This window comes from Nicotiana tomentosiformis, chromosome 5 (assembly GCF_000390325.3).
Source record: "Nicotiana tomentosiformis chromosome 5, ASM39032v3, whole genome shotgun sequence".
Lineage (NCBI taxonomy): Eukaryota > Viridiplantae > Streptophyta > Magnoliopsida > Solanales > Solanaceae > Nicotiana > Nicotiana tomentosiformis.
In genome coordinates this window covers 61,751,568-61,758,282 of record NC_090816.1, presented here as the reverse complement: position 1 = coordinate 61,758,282, position 6,715 = coordinate 61,751,568, and positions in this window count along the sequence as shown.

The window sequence follows — 6,715 nt, the reverse complement described above, 5'->3', positions numbered from 1 at the left end:
ATAATGATCCTTGAAAGTAATGAAATGGAAGTTTGAAATATGAAATACGGCCATCGTGCCATAAATGTAGAACTCTATGTATGGCCAAGAGAGCCAATTAAATAATGATGTTGTAAGTGGTTAAAAGTGCTAATGAAGCCATATATGGTATGAAAGGTTATGAGGTGAATACATTTATATTTTTATTCCATCGTATATAAAAAAAAATATTTTTGGGAATATCATTAGCGAGCCGAGGAAGGGTGGGTTGTAATGGCCCACACCCGAAACTATACGTGTCGGTGTAGGAGTTTATTAATATTATTTCCCTTAATTGGGATGAGATTAATGTGTTGAGATTATTCCCCGTAATTGGGATGATATTGTTGCTGGCCTTGGATTGGATGTCGACTCACATGGCATATGTGGGGAGCCGACCTAGCCGATCAGGTGGTGATCGGATACCATGTCGCGCGCATGGTGGTTCCTCATTCTTATTATCATATTTTATTTGTATCACCATGTCAATCCACATTGATTCGTGGAGAGATGGCTCAACCGATCGAGTTTGTGATCGGACTCCATGCCTCGTGTATGGTGTGATGATCGGAGGCTAATGATCTCCCAACCAAAAATGTTAATTTCTTATTTTAAAAACTGTTATGTTTTAACTTGGCATTTGAATGTCAGTGCTTGTTCCTTGCCTCTTTAATAATTTTTCCCTTTATTATATTGGCATTCTATTTCATGAGAGGGTATTTAGCTCTACATACTAGTACTATTCATATGTACTAACGTCTCTTTTGCCGGGGGCACTGTATTTTTAATGGATGCAGGTGGTTATTTAGCAGGCGGCTTTGATACTCGTTAGCACATACCCTCTACTCAGCAGATTTGGTGATCCCTATTCTATTTCGGGCCTTATGTCACTTTGTATTGTATATTGTGTTTTGAGGTATAGCTGGGGCCTTGTCACCGGCACTTCTATAATACTCTTCTGTCACACTTAGAGGTTCCGTAGATATGTTGTGGGTGGTGTTCGATTTGGGGTAATGAACTAAAAATGCTTGTATTTGTCAAACATGTTTTTCCCTCGTAACTATGAACTTTTAATATTTTGAAAATTGTAAATGAAGCTTCTATAAGTAATGGATAAACGATGTGGTACACTTAACTTTTCTCATGACTATTTCTTTTTACTCTTTCTTAAATTGTTCATGGGTAAGGTTGGGTAGAAGGAATCAACTAGTCTTGATTGACTGGGATATTTCGGTCGAGCGTCGGTTGCGCTCCCCAAGGTCAGGGCGTGACAACCTTGTCATGAGTTATTACAAATCCTGGACTAAGGGACGTCGTGTTTTTGGTATAGTTTTAGGAGAATGACTTTATGTCACGCCCGGTCAAGCAAGCCTACTCGATGTCTTCTACCCAACCTTAGCCATGAACAAATTAATAATCAGTAACAAGAGATAGACGCGGGAGGATAAAATGTAAAGTACCAAGTTTCATTACTTATAGGAACTTCATTGATATTTACAAAAAGATTACAAGTTCATAGTTTCTAAAAGTGGAAATATGTCTGACAACCACAACATCGTTAGTTTCTCTCCCAAATCAAAACACAACCCACAGTACGTCTACGGAGCCTCTAAATGAGCAAGAGTACAATATGGAAGTGCCGACGACAAGGACCCGGCTATACCTCAAAACACAATGTGCAAAATCAAATGACATAAGGCCCGAAGTAGAATAGAGCTCACCGAATCAGATGAGAAGAGGTACACCCATCAAGAACCTAACCCACATGTTGCAGAGCCACCTACATCCATTAAAGATGTAGCGTCCTCGGCAAAAAGGATGTTAGTACATATGGAATAGTGCTAGTATGTAAAACTAAATACGCTCTCATGGAATAAAATGACAACATAAGAAGGAGAGAATCATGAAAGCCACAAGAAAAACCAATAATATCCTAAAATTTTTCAAATAAGCATAAACATTTTTGATTGGGAGATCATTAGCCACCTATCATCACACCATGCACGAGGCACGGAGTCTGATCACCGCTCGATCGGCTAAGCCGTCTTACCCTAATATGTGCTGGTGGACATGTAAACACAACTACACAATCATGCTTATGGCACAGAGTCTGATCACCACTCGATTGGCTAAGCCGTCTCACCACGAAAGAATATGGATCGACATGGAGATATGAATCAAATATAATGATAAGAAGGAGGAACCACCATGTGCGCGGCACAGTGTCCGATCTATGCCCGATCGTCTAAGCCATCTCCCAACAATGTCGTGTGGGTCGACATGGAGAAAAGGACTGATGCTAGCAGCAAACTCATCGTAATTAAGTAGAATAATCTCAACACAATATAATGGGGATTTATCCCTTAATCAACTCCTACACCAGCACGTGTAGTTTCGGGTGTGGGTCTTCACAAACCATCGTTCCTCGACTCGCTAATGATACTCCCAAAAATATTTTATATATAAAGAAAATAGAAATATAAATGTATTCATCTCATAGCCTCTCATACAATCTATCGCATTTAATATTTTACCCTTTCTTTTATTTACTTCAAAGGACCATTATCATAAACATCAATAGATAGAACATTCTGAAAATCATAGCTTTAAGCTCATTAGTAATGAGTGCGTTAAACACATTGAATTTCTTTCAACAGGGGAGCATGATGATTGGAAATTGAAACACAAGTTAAAATAATAAGCGGTTAATACACCATTTATTCTTGAAATACTTTTCCCAAAAGGAGAGCATGAAATCTATTGCTTCAACTCATGAGTATTTAAGAATTCAATCATATTGGAAGTACTTGCAAAGGAGAGCATGGTGAGTTACAATATACACATGAATTCAAATCTTATGCATTAGTTACAACAATCATATTTGAATATTTTCCTATGAAGGGGAGCATAATATGATAGGGGAAATTAAAACATGACTCGAGTCTATAGAAATTAAGGCAAATCAATCATCGGAAGCAATTCAAAATAGTAGGAATAGGAATTTAAACAAACCACATTTGGGATTTACGAGGAACTCATGGATACCGATTCTAGAACAGGAGCTTAGCCAACATACCTCATATTTGCCCCCTAATGATACTACAATGATCCACTATACTAGAAAACTTCAATTTACAATAACAGCATCCAATAGGACTAATATTAGTAGCAAATTCTACAATTTAGGCCATTTAGGCATTTTATCAAATACCTAGTAGGCATAAATCTCTACAACTCTTAACCATAGAATTAGTTCACCCAACTACCACTATTTACCAATAATTTATCCCACCATCATTCTTGAATGATTTATAACTTTCAACATCACATGCTGTCCAGCCAACCACACCCAACAAACAAAATTCCATCAAATAATCACCTTCCAATCTCTACATTGGTTATGAATTTAAATTAGGAACTTATGGCTTCCAATCACCATCCCATAAGTTCCAATAATTAATTCATACTCATATTCCCTTAATAAATCCATACATGTATGTCTAAGGGTGTAGGATTACCTTTTGGAAGAAATCATGCCAAACCCTCCTTTGCGTTCTTAAAGAAATTTCTTGAAATTCTTAGGATTTCATGGTGGATTGAGTTAGTTCCTATGTGAAAATTATAGGATTCACACCAAGACAATGGGTATTTCTTACCTCAAAGATGGGAGGAGTTGGGGGTTTTGAGAGAGTGGAGGAAAGGTCCAAAATTTATCCAAGTGAAATGGGGAAAATAAGCCCCTGAAATGACTTAAAAGAAACCTTTAGCTGAGGTGCTCCCAGTTTGGCGTAGTGAGCCTCCCTTTGCTGTCCACTGCATGCAAGGTAAGACATGATCCACGCCCATTCTGGCGAAGCGAGACTTGCTTCGCTGTCTGCCAAAATAACTAGGTGGTTGACTTTAGTAATTTGATCATAACTATTAGTAGGAATGCCCAAATGATGAACGGCTTGATGTGTTTGAAACTAGACTCAAAGGGCTACACTTTAAAAACAAAATTCATGGAAAATATCTTTATATTACTAGATTTATATCCATTCAAAAGTCAAGTATTGTGCAAATTTAGACATCTTTTCTACTTAATATTTCTAACTCATTCCAAACAACTTCTTCCCACTTGCAACCCTCCTTAATATGTTCCAAAACACTCTCCATATGAATTTTCATGTCAAAATAATGTGGTTCTATCCCTTAGGTATCCTTTAGAACTCAAAATTATTATTCCCAATTATCATTGGTGCACTGTAAAGTCTTAAATCATTAGAAATATTTTTACGGGATCTTACATTCTTCCCTACTTGAGAAAATTCATCCTCGAATATTGGATCTTGGTTGTTTCCATCCTTAGAGAGAGTATTTAAGTTTTCTTGCCACTTATTTACCTCTTTTAGGTTAACAACCCTTAATCGACTTCCTGAAGACCCCACAAGTTTAGCTAAGTCAGAGTCATTCTCCTTACCCATAAACCATCATCTTAATCATTCGTAACTTACCCTCAAACCTTAGTTCTTCAAAATTTAACCAACTCCCCAAATTTTCAAAAATTTCTGTAGAGTCTCCTTTGTATATAGGTTTATCCACCTATTAGAGAGCCATATAAACCAACCCAAGAAACATATCCAAATGCCATAAAAGGAACCATAAGTGTACATAGCACTAAACACACAATTTCTTACAATTTCATTGTTTTTAGCTTACATAACTGCTCCAAGCCATGGAGGCGCACATACATGAGCATAAAATATAATACTCGAAAGAAGAGACCTACCCATGGTCTATACACACTAGTACCTTGTCCTACAAATAAGTGAGATTATCTCCACTTTATACCTTCTTCCACCTCCTAAGTTAGTTCTTTCACATATTTTTTGTCCTGCCATAACGCCTTAACGGAAGGAACTTCATTGTGTAACAACCCAACCCTCTAGTGATATTGTCCGCTTTGGGCCTAGGCCCTCACGGGTTTAAAATGCGTCACTAGGGTCTAAGGCTTGTTAACTTATATACCTAGCACCCCTCTTGTGTTTTGTCGATGTGGGATTCTATCTAATGTCTGGGGTGTTACACCTTGGTTCTCAACTTCCAAGCTTGTCTACAAAAGATGGCAATAGGAACCTCTTTACAGGTCAAACCTTAATTAATTCCAACATTCTTCATAGGGACAATGAGTGACGGATCCCCAATCACTTGCATCAATAGGGACACATGAAATACGGGATGCCTGGAGGACAAATCTTGAGGTAATTCAAGCTCATATGGTACTTGGCCTATTTTCTTCAAGATCTTATCAAGTCCAATGTATCTTAGACTCAATTTCCCTTTCTTAACAAATCACATAACGTTTTCATGGGGAAAATCTTTAGACACGCCCATTCATTTTTCTCAAACTCCAAATCTCTATATCAAACATCTGTATAGGACTTTTGATCACCTTCAGCCTTCTTCTACCATTCTTTGATGATCTTGAATTTTGCTATAGCTTTGTGAATGAGGTCTGGCGCTGTCAACTTTGCTACACCAAATTCAGACCAACCGAGGGGAGATCCACATCTCCTGCCATACGAGGCACCACACAATGCGGTAACAATCCAATACACGATACAATTCTCAACCACGACCTTTATTAGCACTATACTTCTCAAAATATGTTACTGTAGTACTATACCCCAATCACGATTTGATATATGAAAGTACATCATTATGAACACTATATTACTTCACATATTATATATGGACATCTATATTGTAGAGACAATATAAACATGATCTTAGCATAACATTAAGTCACAAAACATTGCATATACATACTTTTGAACCAGATGAATCATTAGTGGAATATCTTTATCTCATTTCTCTTACATATGACCTCCTAGGAATTGAGTTCTACAATAATTTTCTTGATAGAGTTACAACCTTACGGTAATACTTGCAACTTGATTCTCCAAATTCTCAACAAAATACTTTACTTGATGAGTTTCTTATAGGACCTTCTATTTCAAATAAATAACATCTGCTAGCTAGTACACACACCCTCGTAACATTAACCTACACGACATCGAGTGAAATGTAAACTAGCACTATGCTTAGACCTTTCTTAGCCACTTTCTTTCCTTCTTATGTGCCTCATAGGATTTAAGAAATCACCCTACGTCCTTTGTGAACATTCTTACAATCCCGCTTTACTGTTAAACACCTCCAAAGAACATCTCAACACCTTTTATATATCATATTCAAAAGAAACACTGGCCCAAACAGGGCCTTTTTAAAAACCTGAGATCCTCCCGAGTTCTTCAAGAACGACTTCTTATTTTTCTTCTAAGTGTAACACTTAGTCCGCCTGATTCCATCCTCAATAAGTAACTAATCCCATTCCCAATATTGTATCTTCCAATGGTGTTACCTGGTATTGCATCTCGAGGGCTATTATGTTAAACATGCCTGGTTTGTAACAAGTGTACATCCTCTCTCAACACGTATCGAACATTTCCCTTTGACCTTTGGGTAGATTGTGTTGTTTTCCCCTTTTTGATCGCTCATTTTGATCTAGCCAAGATGTCGTTACTATCTTTTCTTTGTGACTAGGACATTCATTTACATCCCATTTTGCCCTTAATGCATAGTTGGTAGCCTTATTGTGTCACACACCTGCCTATCTCCCATGAATTTGTAGTATCATTATGGCTGGTTAATTGGGTTA